At 39.8% G+C, this 19056-nt stretch overlaps 1 long non-coding RNA gene across 1 annotated transcript in view; it reads left to right on the plus strand.

The window, feature by feature from the left end:
- The window catches only part of LOC122562728, a 31476-nt gene extending 14718 nt beyond the window's left edge, over positions 1–16758 (plus strand). The window contains exon 3 of the long non-coding RNA XR_006315395.1: positions 10010–16758. This is a non-coding gene — a long non-coding RNA (uncharacterized LOC122562728). The remainder of the gene's footprint in view (positions 1–10009) is intronic.
- The last annotated feature ends 2298 nt before the right edge of the window (positions 16759–19056 follow it).

The raw sequence follows: 19056 nt of genomic DNA on the forward strand, positions 1-19056 counted from the left end.
TCCCCAATCAATTATTAACCAGCAAATTGGTTCGGATATCCTATTTGTGTGATGTCTCTACAGCCTCCTGTTTCAGTAGTATTGAAAAATATTGGATCTGCTTATACAAGTCCCACGTTGGGATCCGCTCACCTCCCTGTATTCCAGGAAGGTGCACAGTGAATGTGACGCAGGAGCGTACAACTGCCACTGATCCCATGTATTACACACACTTCCTACTATTTCTGCGGGAAACAGAAATTCCAGTCAATGCTGTAATTTAAGAACGGATGGTCCTGGGATTGTTGTCACATTAAGCACGAGCTGAAAGATGGAAACGTGCTTGCCATGGATTTTGCGCTTGGGGATTTGACTTTGGCATTCGCTATCATCTCACGCAGGCACATTCCGTGGCTGATCACTGCGAAGGCAGTGGTCACGTTATATCAGGGTTTTATTTTTGGCCAGTTGTCGTTCACATTGTCAGACTGCAGAACCTGATTATGATCCGTTTGTAACCCCTCCTGCAAATTGATCCCCGGATCGCAAATGTATGATTTGTTTCTATAACAACTGGCGGTGCTCCGTAGAAGCAGAAACCTCTGGGTGAATATTAATCATGTTCCAGTCATCGGGGATGGGAATAGAATATCAGAGAGGTGACCAACCATGCAATCAGATGCCACGATTACATTGATTAATTGGCTTCCATCTAGTTTTTCAGGGAGCCAACTGTTGCAAAGTTGCATATCACTTTATTGATCAATAAGACCGCATATTTTAACAGATATGTACATTAGTGCGCATTCCTTTCAAAGCCAATTCTGCACAACATGCTTTCAACAATCGAAGACATGCTACTTGCTTCTGATTGTGTATTTGAGTTGTCATTTGCTGTGAATGTTGTTTCTGTTAACCATCAAAGATACGCGTGCCTTTCCTCCAATGTACAATGACATGCTTGCTTATAACTGCTGATACATCGACACTCTTTAATCATTAAATAAGACATTCGTTGACCAAAACACACGCACAAAAAGAAATGCACAGGCAGGATCTCCAAAGTTGACTGCAGTGCGCCCAAGTGCACTGGTTGTTTCATGTTAAACCTGCCCCTGCCGTGAGCAGCCTCACCGAGGGCAGTGTTAGAGCAAGAGGGGAAACGTAGACTCGGGGTCACATCAGTCACTTTTGATCATCCTCGACAGGGATGTAAAACAGAGGTCACACATTCGCACATCGAATGAGTTGCAGCCGACAGCACCAACTGCTGGGAGTTTCTTAGTCATGTAATACCTTGCATTCGCCCCCCCCTCCCCCCCCCCCCCCCCAACTGCCACACTGTGCCCCCTCTGTGTCCGTCATGCTTTAGCGATATGACTGATGGGTACTTGTGTGAAACATGATGCTGGTCGGTCCCCGCAAACTTCGCAAAAATTCGAGTTGCTGCCAGACAGACCTGATCGCTGTGAATTTGCGGGGGTTGGGGGTGGGAGGGCAGAGGTGGGGGTGGAAGAGAGGGGCTGGAATGAGCAAACCGTGGCAAAATGCGAAGCTGTGTCAAATCACGGCTCCAGTGTTTTGACAGTAAACCGAATAGCACCTCTGGTGACTTCAGCAGGCACAGGGTCAGCTGGAAACCTGTACTTGGATGGCCGCCACTATCTGGATCCTTGCACTTTTCCAAGCAACTAAACTTGAAACCAGAGATTTCAGATTTCAATAATTACACATATATTTAAAACGGTGACACCTCCAAGCCATCAGTGGGAATGTGGGTTTTGAGATTCACAGGTTGCTGTACAATTGAGCCAAGCACTTAATTACTGTACCGGGGTGGTGATGGAATCCTTATCTTATGGTGAGCACCTATTAGCAGCATAAGGGTATCTAAACACAACAGTGACCTTGCCGCCTCTCTCCGAGTTAAGATCCATTGCCGTTGTGCTTAAAAATTAAGGCGGAAATCTAGGTCCGAAACAGTGTAGCACCAGGCAGCTCTTGTAAGTTTCAATGTAAGATCAGCCGTTGGAAAAGGAGTGGATTTTTCTGCAGTTGGATGTGGCCACATGCTAAATATGTCGATCGAGTACTTCTTTGATCGTAATTTGTCGCGCAATTGCTAATGTTGCTACTGCAACAAATACAAAACCAAGGAATCCTTCCCGAATGTGTTTCCCCCCGAGGCTAAACACAGCAAAACCTCGGGAGTCATCTCAACAAATGACCCCTCCATCGTAAAGTTCATTGACTTACTGGCGGGTGATTTAAATATACATATTGAGGACGTGTATCCATGATCTGGAGTGAATCCGTAACAACAGTGAGCCGTACAAACAAGCACCAACAGATTACTCAACGTGAAAAGTGAAATATTTCAGGTATGGGGTCAAAAGTTCACTTTCTCCCCGGAGTAATACTGTAGCCCGAAGATGATGATTTTCCCAAGGGTGGGCTGCTTTGACGTTGAGGGGGGTTAGAAGTTTACTCATTTGTACAAGAATGGAAGAGCCTGGAGAAAAGAAGTGTGAAACCTTCACTTTTTCAATCAGGGCTTGGTGTCAGAAAGTTAATGCTTTGTGAAGCGCATTACGAATGTTTTCATGTGATACTGCTTTCTGTCTAGGAGAGACGCACAAATCGCGCTCAATTGAACAAGGGCTTACAACACATATTCCTGTTCATATCACTTGAGCTGAAAGTTGTCAAAGCGGGTAGACTTTATCCGTTTTCGGTTCCGATGTAATTAAAATCAAAACTACCATGCGCGAAAACGAAGTGTGCACATAAAACTCCAGAACTACAAAAAAAGTTGATAAAATTAAGGTTTGGAAATTGTATTCTGACCCCGAGGGTCAGAATTAGCACGATAATTATCCTGTGCTTCTGGAAATACTCACCAAGCACTATATACCCCGGGGTAAACTCTCAACCCAGAAATATTTCTGATATAGTTGGACTGCTACGCGATTGGATCCATTTAATTAATGCACCTTACAAAATTAACTAACCTTCGCTCAAAAATGCAGACACGAATTATACGGCCAGTGTCCGTACGTGCGGTTTCTTTAATCTATCAAGGGAAGACACGTAGCTAAATCTCAGTTTGTCCTTTGCTTGCATTGCAAATCTTTTCCCATAAACTTGACCAAATTGCAATATTTATGCAGCAGTTCGCAATTTATTTGACTGCAACTCTAAATGCAAAGCTTACAACACGGGCCCTTTGATGATGTACGACAGGTGACAGGTATGTGCTGAACTGATCGCATGTTGTGTTCACAGTAATGAACCAACACAACACATGATCAAATGTGGCTGTAGTGATATTATTCAGAGAAGCGCCACGTCATTAATCCACAGTTTACAATGGATTATAGTAGTTATGAGGAATGATTATGCTTGAACTTACATGTAAAATATGGCAGAAGAATGCAGAAGATATAAATAATAAAAAGAGCGAATTAAGGTATTTCCCTGAAATTTAAGATCATAAGACACAGCAGCAGAAATTAGGCCATTCAGCCCATCGACTCTGCTCCGCCATTCAATTATGGCTGATATGTTAGTGTCTGTCAATAATGTGTGAACTCAAGCAAGAATTCTTCTGTTGGCCACATGTCTATATTAAGATCTTTCAAAACTAATGCACTTAAAAGAGTCAGGTTAGCAACCGACGAAATTAAAATTGCGCACCTGAATCGTTGGGTTGCAAATTAGGCCGAATAAATTTATTCATCATTTAACTTCCGATACTCCCACATCACCTCAAGGGTCGCTGTGTCTCTATATTCCATGTGCTAGCAAATGTCTCTTAATGTTCCTCATCATAAATGATTGATTGATTAGGCTGTGTGAGTTTATATTTTTGTTATGCATCCCGTTTCGTATTATGACTCGTTAGTAAATCCATAAATCCAAATCATCGTTTGAAGTTTTGTTTAATCAATTATATATATTAAAAAAAACGCTTGAAGCTTCCAAAACCATGAAGATTGCAAGGTCAATTCAAGCAATTGAATCTATTGTCTATGTTTTTGCACTATTAGGTAGTTTGATAATAGCTGGTTGTAAAATCTGGAACCATTCTAACAGTCGTCACTCAAAGATGCTGTCTTGCATTTTCTATTCCTGGATTATTGGTTACCAAGTTGCTCCACTCACTTGCTTTTACATTCAAGACTTATTAGTCAGGTAATCGAAAGAGAACATCGATTTTTAAACAAAGTGTCCTGCCGCTAGCTTTGTTTTTGTTTGCATTATCGTTATATTTGCAATCACTCTCACATGTCCTGTATTCCCGTTGATTTTTGTGATCTTTTCTCAATGTTTAAAATTCTACTTGCTATTCCCTGTATATTTTTGGACTAATTTTGCGCCTGTTGGGATTCTGTAATTCTGCTCAGATGACTGGGCGTTTTCAAGGTGGTCATTTTAGGACACCTTTGTATTAACCATTGACAGCTAACTTCGAGTAGCAGCATCTAGCGGTCACAATCAAGGACTGCAATCGTTCTCTGACATTTTCAATATCACTGTGCTTCCAAAACACTCAATAGACTTTAAAGTATTTTGGGCCGTCTTGAGAGATGAAGGCCCCAACCCTCTTTGAAATAACAAGAAAATGTCAAAACCCATTGAATATGGAAGTGGGGATAGAAGTGTCCTCAAATACACGGTAGGAAAGAAAGCACGAGCCTCCAATGCTGGAGAACAAAACAACCAAACTTGGGTTCAAATGTTTTTCTATTTTAGAATCCTTCCGCCATTTTCAACACACTAGCATTGTGGGTTGGGTTTCTAGCGGTTTCCCGTGTACGCTGGATTTTGTCACCCATTCTATATCCATTGTTGATTCTGTTGCCAAATGCTGCAAATGTCCTAGTCGCTCTTGTACGAATCCAATTTGGTCTTGGATAAGGGGATCGAGCTCACTGTGTAGGTGCTTTCTCTCCTGCCAAGCTGATCCTGGTGTGTCCACTGTAGCAACAGTGCGGCAGAAATGTTTGAGGCGAGTCGAATAAGGCAGCATCTCGTGAAATGGGGAAACGTTATCAAAAATTAGACAAGCGGCCCTGAAGTTCTGTAACTTGTTCCCAAGCTACTGGGCTGTAATTGACAATTAAAGTTTTCCCCAATCAAAATTACAAAAACAATCTGACGAGTGAATAGCATAAACAGCTGGAAAATTATATCCAAAACACAAATTGTTAACAAAAATATTTCGAAGTCATGCTCGAACATAAAACTTGCAAGCGTGCCAAGGGGTTTGCATTAAATTTGTCACTGGAAGAACACTGCGTTCACAGAGTCTGCACTTATCGCAGGGTCGTGAAAGGAAGGTGTGGCGGATTTAGACACAATGCGGAAGATATTATAAGACTCATTTAAAACAACACCGTTCGCAACATATATCACATTCCTCACAAAACTGATACAAAATGTCACACAGGTAAGAGCTGAAAAAACGCTCATAACCGTCAGACAGTATCTGTGGAGCAGGGTAAAATGAGTTAACGTTTCCAGTCCGCTATGATCCTTCTTCATGCTGAATATCCCGGGCTGGAAAGCATAACTTCTGCTTCTCTCTCCACAGATGCTGCCACATCTGTTGCAATTCTCCAGCAATGTCTACTGGAGCAGTTCATCGACATCGCCCACAACTTCCATCCGGCCCTCAAATTCACTTGGCTCATCTCCGACACATTCCTACCCTTCCTTAATCTCTCCATTTCCACTCCTGGCGACAGTCTCTAGGCTGACGTTTACTATAAACCCACAGACTCCATACCTACCTGGACAATACCTCCTCCCACTCAATGTCTTACAAGAACTCCATCCCATTCTCCCAATTCCTCCGCCTCTGCTGCAGGATGAGGAGACATTCCTCTGGCCAGCATCTCAGATGTCCACCTATTTCAAACAACATGCTTTTCCTCCCTCTGTCATCTAGACAGCCCTCCATCACACTACCTCCATTCCAAGTTCAACTGCTCTAAAACCCCCCTTCAAACACAATAAAGACAGTGATCCCTTGTCCTCACATACCACCCCACCAGTCTCTGCAACCAATGCATCAAACGTAAACACTTCTGCCAATTCCAACTAGATCCAACCATGAAGAACATCTTTCCCTCCCCATCCCTCTCTGCCTTCTGTAAGGGCCATTCCCTTCAGCAATTCTTGGTTAGTGCCACCATACCCACCAACCCACCCACCTCCGAACCCCTAGAAACCTTCGGGAACAGTTGCAAAACCTGGTAGTACACCACCTCTCTCACTTCCATCCAAGGCCCCAAACAGTCCTTCCAGGTGAGACAGCAGTTCACCTGCCTCTCTTCCAACCTAGTTTATGCATCAGGTGCTCCTGATGTGGTCTTCTCTACACTGGGAGACTAAATGTAAACTTAGGGAACAGTTCGCCAAGCATCTTAGCAGGCCGCAGAGGCCGATCGGATCACCCAGTCACTGCCTATTTTAATTCCCCTTCCCACTCCCTTTCCAACATGACCATCCTTGGCATCGTCCATTGCCACAATGAACCAAACTGCAAATTGGAGAAACAACACCTCATCTTCCGCCTGGGCAAACTACAGGCTGGAGGACTCAACTTTGAGTTCTCCCATTTCAAATAACCTCCCTTCCCATCCCCTACTCCATTCCCAGTCCCTCCCCCACCTTCCACTCCTTCCTCCCATCAACCAACCAGGTTGTACCCTCTGTCTTCACTTATCCTCACTTCACAACCCTGCCCCTGCTACGCTCTTTACCTACAGCTCTCCCTACACCCACCCCCAGTCCTGAAGAAGGGTTACACCCGAAATGTTGACTTCTGCACCTCTTGATGCTGCCTGCCTTGCTGTGTCCTTCCAGCCTCTTGCCTGTGTACCTTGGATCCCAGCATCTGCAGGTTTTTTGCCTTTATTTCAGATCTCCAGTATCTGCACTATTTCATTTTTGTACAAATCAGTAAATAGAAGCAAGTGAGGTGCAAACACATAGGAATACATACAATCCCAAGAGTCATATTTTACAGCAGTTCAGTCAGGATCCAGACAAGCCAGAAAAAACCTGAATGTAGACCATCATAGTACTCCCGAGTTGCTTGTGGGATTCTCTTGAAAGTGAACGCTTCATTATTAAATTGTAAAGGCATTATTCCTCTAACCCTATTACCTAATGGTGCCTTTATAACCCGTTAAGTCCAGATATTGACTGACGAGAGTCACTTATGCGATTTGATCTCGTAAGGTTTTCATTTGTTTCCCGATGTTGAAAGTCGTTTGCACTTTGATAGGTTCGACCGTGGTGCCGAATTATTTCACCCAGTTATAGACTGCACCAACTTTAAACATCAAAGCAACTGGTTTATTCCTGGAAACCACTAATTAGTTCAATTTAGGCGCCGAATAAAGCTCATTTTTCGCTTTGCATTTGCGATTGAAACCGATGATTGATTACCAGAGCAATTTCTGGGGAGTTTCAGTCGATGTTGATATTGGGGCTGATGCTGCAGAAAGGACATTACCTGCCTTGGAGCTTATGTCTTCTGTTGTAACAAGCATTCCACAAATTGACCTTGCAATCCGTTGTTGGGCAAATCGTAATTTACAGTATACCTTTTCAGTTATTGGCATTACTTAATCAACTATTGCGGTAGTTATATAACAGACTGTGGTCGTCTCCGCTTTTACTTAGAAACACATTTTCTTGCTTCTATAAATGTACCTATCTGAGTGTTTCTGCCCCTTCAGTTACTGATTACTGAAAAGCAAGGCAACTCGATTCGTTTTGGTCTGGCGGCTAGTTTGATCATATCGATACTACTCTCCACAAGCACTGGCATTTCTATACTCCGATACTTTTTTTTGCAAATCGGTCAATCTGTATTTTTCAATACAGAAATAGTTTCCTGGCGTTTCGGTTTCTTCCTGGGCATTGTATTTCCTCGGGGATAATGTCAGGTATTGTTTCTCTCGAGTGCGATAAATTTACACGCCAAATTGTAGTCTTTGATCGCAAGCATATCTTACCCGGGTCTGACAGTGAAAAAATGCAGACCTCATTTCACCGCCATCAATAAACTCTCAATAAGGTCATTCAAAGTGAAAATCCTCTCTTATTCTGGGTTAGAGGTGGACACACGCTTCGAAGGTAACCTATACGAACTCAGATATTCATTACACAATGTGGTCATTAAAAATTGCTGTCTCTAATCTCTGGCCGGTTCACCGACGGTTTAAATTCTGTTTTAAAATAACAGGTTAAAAATAGAATCTGGGCGTATTGCATTCTGTTTAAACGATGAATCTCCCAAACAGTTGTGGAGGTATTTTCAAATTTAAGATTCATCCTTCGAGAAAAGAGGCAGGGCTAGAAAATAGTCGCTGGAGTTCTGTTCAATCAAGGGACAGCAATGGCTTTAAGGATCACTGGCTATTTTATTAATATGGATTATGTATGGGTTGGCTGCTTCCCATCTCGAGAAATTCACCCGAGCCTGGAGCCATGCTCTTAGATCATCATCTTTGGAAACCTTGGCCTTATTTTCAGGTACCCGGGCCTCATGATTTGGGCTCCAGTCTCTAGGCGTCTCTGTTCCCTTCCTCCTCTCTCTCTTCCTTTAAGAGCTTCCTTTAACTTCTCTTGTTTTGCCTGTGCCTCCGACCATGACTTCTCCATGCTGTTTGTTTGGCTCTGGGTTCATTTCTTTTGATTGGGTCTGTTGTTGGGCGTCTCCGGATTTGCAGGTTCAATATTTCATGTAAGTTGTTCATGCCTTTGAGCAAATGAACGGAGGGCATCGCTAACATGGATGTATAGAATGTATACAATATACATAAATATGATCAACAAATATATAGACTATATAAATATATGTGCACACACATAACTTCATAACCTGCACTTCTCATGTCATGCATTAAACTGTCGTCCAGATACACATTATAACACCAAATAATTCTTTGTAAAATGTTACTGCCTTCAATGCATTTGGATAAGAAATCTGCATTTATTCTACTGACAGCACTCTGATAAATCTATGAATGTTTCACTGTGTGATTATTTTAATTGCATTGATTTTTTAAAACAGCGTTTGAGAGGTAATCTGTGATGTAAGTTCGCTAAAACAATTTTTAAAAATGCATTCCATCTCCAGCCTCGCCTGTGTGATGTAAGATGCTAGCCAACAGTCTTGTTGAGTAATGCAGTCTCAGGTGTCAGTGTTGTTAGTGGATAAACACTGCAAGTAGGACTGACACACGGCTCACTTTCTATCTCGGACTATTTGTGAATCTATAAATGTAACACTGACACCCAGCACAGTTCCAATTCACTTCCAGGATACTCCCCTCTCCTCAATCTACCTGACGTGTATGGATCAGAGATCTTCTCTTCCTAGGACCACTCTCACGCTTCCCCATGTAACATTCTCGTCAGCACAATGCAACCTTGGCGGAAGCTATATTACCATATCTGCAGGAACGTTTATTTCAATACTTATCTATTAAATCATAACCAGTTCGACGTATTTGCTACGTCATTTAGCTACACTGGTGAAGCTAACGATGAAAGTCTCCGATGATTGGACATCTTAGCTGAAGTTTCCATGGCGAGCGGGTAGAATCTGGAAATTTACCAAGAATGCTCATGTAATTGCACTTCCCTAGGCCGCACAGTAAACTTGGTATCGTGAAATAGAAATGATTAAACAAATTGGGCACTCATAGGTCATATGTATATATTATTTAAAATTAATGCTTGTTTTTATACATATATATGACGCTTTTACTTTTTGACTGAATTCCGAATTTTGGTTTACTTGCACAAATTTAATGCCTGATAATCTTTTAGATTGCCACGAGTTGACGGTTCACGAACCTTGCAAATGAGTCGTGGAAATGATCTTATAATTAGAATTAATGTTGTGCCAGAGCACAGGCCAATGTACGAACTGGTTAAATCTGCTTCAGTTGATTTCGCAACTGAAATGCAATCTAACCAAGAATATTGCAATTTTATCTTCCAGCAGAATGAGTGGGTTACGTGCCATGTGAATCCTCACAGCTTGTACCAGTGACGAGACACGCCCATTGCGAATTGGCACTAAGTATCAACTTCTTTCAAACAAATGCAAAGAAAAAGTTATTTTGTTCAGCAAAACGGCAAATTGCAATGACTCCGAAACGACAGTCAAGACACCAAAACGATGACATTATTTATAAAGGCAGTTTCAATTGCTTTTCTTCAGCACCAGGATTATTACATGTCAAACTGTTTTTTTTTGACCAGCTCAGAACTTTGTGAACGTTACGCGTAAACAGCTAAGTTATAAGGCCTGGGTAATGTGACCCTCCAAACAAAGTCGCAGACTAAACATGAGGCATGGGGTATGCCAGTTACAGTGATGTTCTGAGAGAAACGCTGTTGAAAGAGGCTATGTTCGGCGATCAACAGAAACAAGTTAGATATTTTTAAATCACTAACAATTAGTCAGTCTCATTTTTCAATAATTTAGAGAACATATTGCTATTAGTAAGACACGAAAGTTGGAGAAATGTCGGTGATTGAGTTTTTTTCTCTGTGGAGGGAGACAAGCTCGCATAGACAAAGGAGGTTGACATTGATTAACGTGAGAGCTCTGGTCGATTGATAGTGAACTCTGAACGTCAAATCTCACAGAGAACTCTCAGGAAACGACCAGGATTTTCCAACACTTGTGGATATCTGGGTGTATTTGGCGATTGCAAAGAAAATCTTTAATTGAAATAAATAGCAGTGCCTTCAACTTTTACCATTCCAATGGGGGAGGATGCTCATGTTTATGGTGGAGGCAAACAAAAGGGGAGGGGGAATAATCATAAATAAACAGAAGTAAACATCGATTTGAAAGTCCGTAACAGGCAAAGAAAGAATGAAGAATGAACGAGAGACGCCCATTGCGAATTGGCACTAAGTATCATCACAAACAGAAACATCGACAGTGGGAAACAAGTAGAAAAACTGCTGCAGAAATAGAAACATTTAACAAATGACCTTTATGAACTATGCAGTGACAGTTCAACAAGAGTTATATCCCAGAACATATGTGACGCTTAGGCTTGATTGTGACTTTCTTGATAAGACTTATGAAATCGTAAGCTTGGGCGAGCATGTCCAAAATGCTGGAGCCTCCAATCAATGCTGATCTATAAATCTTGTCCGAAATGCCTTGGATGTTTTACTATGTTAAAGGCGCTGCCTAAATGTAAGTTGTTGTTGTTGCTATTAATTTAAGTTTTGAGCATTCTGTCGTTACATTCAATATCCTAGACTATTGCGGAACCATCACGGCTGGATGGCTAGCGACATACATTCGTCGTCTGCAGCAGAAATGCGTATTATGAATTAATAGCCTTTCCAGGAAGTCCTTTAATGAGGTCATGAAACAAGACAATGGTAGGTTAGGGCGGATGAGCAACTAAGATGCTGGAGGAGGGAATTCAAGCTGTAGTCTTCAACTTGGCTATCAAATTTCTTTAAGTAGCTTATGAATTATTCCAAAGTTAATTTAAGACAACTCTACATTGTACAAAATCATAAACGATTGGTATGGTTATGATAGCTTGCACTTTGTTTTAAATCAGTTTCTTTCCTGTACTTTCATTTTATTGTCGCCGCCTAACTCCGCTCCCCCAACATACTTAATTTTAAACAAACATTTGCTAAATATCTTAGTTATCATCGATACAGAGCAGTCAATGAACCCTTCCGATTAGCCAAAGTATCATAAAATGTGAACTGTCAGGTTCTCCTGTGTCTCTCTAGATCAATAGAAAACTTCATGTTCCAAACACAGACTATAGCATACAAAATTACATTTAACTGAAAAGAAACGTGCAGAAACTAAAAAAAATTAAAACAGTCTTAACCATAATTGTTAGTTTTAAACTACTTTCTCAAACCAAAACAGCAAAATCTTTTCAGGTGTATGTTGCTATATATATGCAGTGGAACTGTGTGAGCAAAACTAAGGAACTGTTGAAAAATTCATAGCCTGGATGTGCAGCCAACAGCCAATGGGCAATACCACAACTGAACTTGGTAAAAGCAACCCATAAAGGTTTAGCAGCCTCCTGGGCACTGATTTCCAATCTGATGTGAATTTGAACCTTGTGTCATCTACAGGAGACTGTGCTACATGACAATAGTCAATGGCCATGAGATGGACTGGTTGGCCAGTTAGCTTGAAGAGTTTTCCCAGTTAGCAATGTAGGAGGTAAAGATGATGGATTGTGAAAATCATTTCACAGAAAGTGAAACAAAGAGTTGGAACTTGACATTAGATTATGGTAGAAACTGAAATATAAAATCTATGTCTTTAAAATAAGAAAAAGTTTTAAAGTCATTGTTTAAAAAAAATGCAGATTTTAAATATTCTGAGGAAGTGCCCCTCTATGCTTGTAAAATTAACCTTTCAAGATCAGAGCGATGGTTCATGAGTAATTAAAAATTAAATGACACCTTAGCCAGTAAGGCTGAACATTGTTAATCATTTTTTTTCATGGCGAGATTAGTCTGTAAAAATTTGTGGTTCATTTCAAATTATTAGCTCTGTTCACAAAGATTGCAACAGGGTATCTGTAGTCAAGCACAGTACTACTGACAACTTCAGTGTTTTTGTCTTTAGTTACACTTGTGTGAATGCTAGAAGTTGCTGTCAGTTGTATGCTTTAATTAAGATGAGTATGATAGTTTCACCATCACGTGAATCCAAATTCTGGGGCATTGAATATTGCTATTCCCTCATTCAGGTGGCATCTTTCGAAAGAACTGTCATTCTCAAATTTAAAAAGAACAAGAGATAAAATATATATTATATTGATTGGCAGAAATGCCCTGCACATTTGCACTTGCTTCAATCATAGGACATTTATTCTAATACAGTAATCAGCTATTATGCACAAAACTGAATTTAATGTTTCTCTCTTTAGAAATGCAACATATTTTCTTCTTACAATTCCAATCTTAAATATAATGCAATATATGAAGAGCAAGAGCTGTCTGGTCTATCAAAGAAAATAGATTATTCCCAAATCAAGAAAAAAATACACATCAGTACCCAGTGTCACACCCAGATTCTGCATTATCTACTGACAAAGACAACAATTTTTTTTATCAGAAGCAGTGATAACCATAATTTGTCAATGTTTGTATAGCTACAGTCTTAAATAAAAAAAAATGTGATCCAAAATAGGATGGATCATTAAGTCTTTTAGATCAACATTATTTGAGTAAATTATGTATCAATTATATGCACTCTTAAACTTAAGTGCAATATGCAATGAACCCTTCTACTGAGAGCAAGCAGTTGTGCAGCAGAAACTTAAACTCATGCATTTTGCAGGTTGAAAATACTTTGTATAGATTGTGGTTTAGCCCTCAGCATCTGAATGTAAATAAAACTGAATGCCCTTTATTTTGTGTTTTCCAAGATATTTTGCCATCCCTTTATAGAATTTCAAGAGCTCTTCCAGGAACAAAATGTTTGATTGATTTCTGGTTTACAATGAAAACTCTCCAATCATTTAGTAAATTGAGAATACAATTGCAAGTAAAAGTACCCAAAAACCTTATTTACTGTACAGACATCATTAGATTAGAGTCAGATTCTCCCCCTCTTAATTGATAAAGATTAAACTCAATACATTATTTCAGCATTGTCACATGTATGGGCACAACAGTAGGGACATTATTAGATAGAATCAAGCATCAAATAAGTTATTACTGTGATATTAGCAGCTATATATTTGTATTATTCTGGTCATTGTTTTATGTAAGATAAACTTGCTTAAAATACAATTAGCTAAAATATTGGGCAAAGAGACATTATTATGAATGTATGAAACACAAATACAATATTAAATAGTTTCACTGTTTCAGACTTCAAGCCTGCCTTTAACATTCTAATTGTTTGCATTAAGGACACAACAGACAAGATACTGGGAGTTGATGTTAATATGCATGATTATTACCTTAGCAACTAAACATTATGGGCAGAATTTTATACTTTACATTCAGCGTGTTTGTAGTCAGTATCCCGGAAAATTTCTCATTTGGCCTTGACATCACCTTCATACATGCACCCAATCTGGCTGCAATTTTACTGAAGGTGGGTGAGGTCTTCCTGCCCTTGCTTCAGCTGATGCACTTAAGTGTAGCCTAAAATTTGTTCCTGCCCAGCCTCAGTTGTAAGGCTGGCAGGAAGAATTCTTGGACAAACCTCACTGCATCCCCACTTGGGCCTTGGGAAGGATGAGTTTCTCAAGAGCCCAATTCCACGACAAGCTCCCATACTTTCAACAAGGTCTGCCTTCTAAGGGTGCAACCTATACCATAGTCTCTGTGTGAAGATCCTTGTCCCATGTTTCCCTATCTCCCATGGGTCCCACCTACCCTCCCTGCTGAGAAACCACCCACATTTACCAGGTCATGGACTCTGGGATTTACACGCTGGGGAGTGTTTGTAGCCTCAGTTCTGGTCCTTGTTGCTACTGGCACAGCTTGGATTGCAGAGCTGCCTGCCAATCAGATTAGTGAAAGTCCCATAAAGCAGGATTTTGGTCAGAGAGAGGGCCGGAAGCCCAATCTCCAGCCACTTAACATTGAATGAGCTGTTAACTGGATGTGGGTCTGGCATGATCAACAACCATGCATTCCTCAACCCAGGAAACCCTTCCCCTGTGAAAAAAATCCTGCCCTGTGTCTTTCACACCTCTCTGCATGTACCCTTCACTGATCTTTTAGTGGTGAGAGGCCAGATCAAAATCACTGACCTGCTTTACTTCATATGCAGCAAGTGAATTTATGTTTTTCACTTTAACCCAAGAAATATAGCATAACCTGCTCAAGATCAAGAAACCAAATAAAAGTACAGCATAATTATCTGAGTCAGCTTTATACTTTGAATGGCCCTGGATAAAGATAACATTATTTTCTTTAGACAATATAATATTCCCAGCTTTGTGACTGACAATTCTTGCATCAGCTCTCTCTCTCTCTCTCTCTTCTTCACAGCAAGAGGCTGGTGCCTCAGATCCCTTTCTGGTTTCACCAGCAGGATTGTTAACCAAACTTTGAGCCTTCTGCAACCAGTGTGCTTTCAGATTACCAGACACTGATGAAAAGAGTCATTTCCAATACGATGAGTTGGAGCATTAACTCTGTGAGATAAGATAATTAAATGTTTAATGTCCACTATCACTGCAGAAATTTCCATCATTATTTTTTCCAAACTACCCTTACTCCTCCCATTCATTCTCAATGGTTTTGAGGTGTGGGAATTCACTTTATTGCTAAAATCAAATTGAATTCATTTGGAAATACTTTCTTTGAAATAAAAATGATCAAAATTAGAATTGCGTCATAACATCTGAAATATAATCTCTCTGGATGGGCAAATCTTTGAGAGTGATGATGCTATTTATGAGACTTTATAATCCTATGTGCTTAGCCACAGCAACTTTTTGCATAAAGGGCTGTACCCTAAATACTGCCATGAGGAATGTTTAGGGAAATATGTCAGTACCAATGAGAACATCATAATTGTTATAATATGTTATTACTCAGTATCTAAGTGCACTGAAAATCAATTATACCATGGACGTGTTTCAAAAATAAATGCAAGTGCTAAATTATATTTCAAAGAGAACCTAACTAATGTGGTTGATTCATTTTATGACAAGAACATTGTGAACTTTTCCTGAGGGTTCTTTGTAGCAATCGGCATATAGGACATTATTTATTACACAGGAACATAGGAACATTGGAAATAGGAACAGAAGTGGGCCATTTGGTTCTTCAAACCTGCACTGTCATTCAGCTTGATCTTGGCTGATCTTCTATTTCATCAGCATTTTCCTGCATTATCCACAAATATTTTGCTACCTTTAATGCCTGGCATTTCTGTTGAGGATGTACTTGATGATTGAGTTTCCATGCCAAAAGCGGTAAAGAATTGCAAAGATATCTCACCCTCTCAATATAGGAAGTCCTCTTTGTCTGAGTTCTAATTTGAGACTCTGTCTCATGTTCTAGATACCCAAGTCAGACATGTACCCTCTATGAATTCTGTGTTCTTCAATAAGACCACCTCTCATTTTTCTAAATGCTAGATAATATAGACCAGTCTTCTCAATCTCGTTTCATAGTGCAATTCTACCATCCTAGAGTTCAGTCTGGTTAACGTTTTGTTGTAGTTCTTCTGTGACAAGCATATCTTTCCTTAAGTAACAAGACTAAAACAGATGCAGGAAGATGTTTTTACACCAGTACTCAAATCTTTTTGCAATGAAGGTCAGGTACCATTTGCCTTTCTATTTGCCTATTGCACCTGCATGTTAGGCTTTCAATGATTTAAGTACAAGCACACACTAATCCCTTTGGACATCAATGCTTCCCATTCTCTTACCTTTTAAGCAATGCTTTGCATTTCTATTCTTCCTACAGTGGACAACTTCTAAGATTACAAAGGGATCTTGATCAAATGGGTCAATTGGCTGAAAAATTGCAGATGGAGTTCAGTCTGGATAAATGCAAGATATTGCATTTTGGTATAGCCAACAACAATAGGGCTTATACAATTAAACGGTAGGGCCTTAGGTAATGTTATTGACAGAGAGATTTAGGGGTGCAAGTACATAATGCTTTGATGCTTGCATCACATACAGACAGGGTGGTTAAAAAGTCAATTGGCACATTTACCTTCATTACACAGTCGATTGAGTAAATGAGTTAAGAAATCATGTTGAGGTTTTAGGTCATTGCTGAGGCCTTTTCTGGAATACTGTATTCAGTTCTGGTTGTCCAATTATAGGAAGGAGAGGGTTCAGAAGAGTTTTACCAGGAAGTTGCAGAGTATGGAAGATTTGAGTTGTAAAAAATGGCCTGGGATATTTTCACTGGAGTGTAGGAGGTTGAGAGGCAATCTGATTGAAGTTTATAAAATAATGAGGGATATAGATAGTGTTAATGGTAGTTGTCTTTTCCCTAGAATGGCAGATTTCAAGACTGGGGGCACATTTTTAAGGTAAGAGAAGAGAGATTTAAAAAAGACTTGAAGGGACAGGATCAGGCAGGTAGGACTAGTTTAGTTTGGGATTATGTTTGGCATGGACTGCTTGGACTGAAGGATCTGTTTCCATGATCTATGACTCTATGTCTCTATAACTTCACCTGTTTCCACATTATATTCCATTTTCCATTTTCCATGTTATTGCTTAGCCTGTCTAAATCCCTTATAAGCCTATTGGCATCCTTCTCATAAAGCACATTTCCCACTTAGTTTTGTATCATCTACAAACTTGGAGATATTTCATTTGGTCCCCATATCCACTTCATTTATTTAGATTGTAAAACCTGTGTTTTGAGCTGTACTCCACCAGTCAAAGCCTGACAACCTGAGAATAACCTGTATACTTCTAATCTGTATTTTCTGTCCATTGACTAATTCTCAATCTGTATCACTATATAGTTCATATAATCCAATCTGGTCTAATTTTCCTTACAAAGATCCTGTGTGGAACCTATTGAAAATCTTCTGAAAATCACTATACCATATCCACTGTTTCCCTTTTATCTGGTGTGTTAGTTACATTCTCAAAAATGCTCCAAATGTTTATCAAATATGACTTCCCTTCCATACATCCATGTGGACATCTTTTCATTTTTGGTCTTGGGATGCTATCCCTATTTAGAGCCTTTACATCAGATTAAGAATATTAAAAAAAGTAAGAATATAAAAAAAAAGTTGTTTGATTTAAGAGAAAAATATATCTTACAGATTTGGAGCACTAATTTCCATATAATTTGTTCCAGGATAAATCTAGCTTGATTTAACATGGAAGTTAATTTCTGAGAAAGGGTCACTTGACCCGCAACATTAATTCTGATTTCTCTCCAAATGTGTTGCCATATCTGCTGAGCTTTTCTAACACTCTCTATTTTTGTTTCTGATTTACAGCATTCGCAGTTATTTTGAAAGTTAATTTATTGTGTAAACCCTCCCAGCATTAAAGCCATAGATGCCATTTGGACATGTCTTCAGTAAGCACCCATTTCAGCTAACAGAAACAATTTGCTTCCAAACCAATTATTATAATGGTGTCATCACAAAGATATTGAGATTGCTTTCTGAATTTTGGTAATTTCAAATTGGGAGATTTATTCTACAAAGACCTCTGATCATTCTAGATAACTGCAGCAAATGTAAAAACTAGGAGAAAGTGAGGACTGCAGATGCTGGAGATCAAAGTCGAGAGTGTGGTGCTAGAAGAGTACAGCTAGTCAGGTAGCATTGGAGGAGCAGGAGAATCAATGTTTCAGAATGAGGCATTCCTGATGAAGGGCCTTAGCCAGAAATGTCGCTCCTTGGATGCTGCCTGACCGGCTGTGCTTTTCCAATACCACACTCTCAAATATAAAGCCTGCTTTGTTAACAAAGCATTGGTGTTTCTGAATGTTATATTTCACGGTTTTGATTCTGATTGGAAAGGATTACTTGTTTTGTTAGTTGGAACTCCACCTTGTGTGACAAAGTTGCTCCTTTAACAAGGTATGTAGTCCTTAGCTTTCTTTTCAGAGAAGTCCTAAACAATATAGACTCCAAAAAGTCTGGAGGTTGAAGGATTTTAAGGCCAATTTAATAATAGCTAACAGATACTGCCTCATGCAGAAGACTTTCAAATAAAAAAAACTTGTACAATGAAAAGGGTGTGGCCAGTTCTCCCACCTCAGCTTGTCTCTGGTTTGGTATTTTCTTTAGCAGTCACATGAAAAGAAAGGCTACTGGACACAGAAACAGGTCCAGGTTGGTACTTTATCTCTCTGACTTCCATCCTGTAAGAACTTGTGTTGGATTTTACCTTTTGTGCCCAGGGGTGTTTATGGGGATTGTTGCTCGTATTTGGAACAGCATGATTAAGTTGGGATATCTGTTGGGTTTTTAAAGAGGTTAACTTATTTGGTATTCTGTTTTCTGTTGTTTGTGTTTCATTTAGTAATCTTCTAAATAAATTCAGTTTTGTTTAAAACTAAGTG

Source organism: Chiloscyllium plagiosum, chromosome 25, assembly GCF_004010195.1.
Source record: "Chiloscyllium plagiosum isolate BGI_BamShark_2017 chromosome 25, ASM401019v2, whole genome shotgun sequence".
NCBI lineage: Eukaryota > Metazoa > Chordata > Chondrichthyes > Orectolobiformes > Hemiscylliidae > Chiloscyllium > Chiloscyllium plagiosum.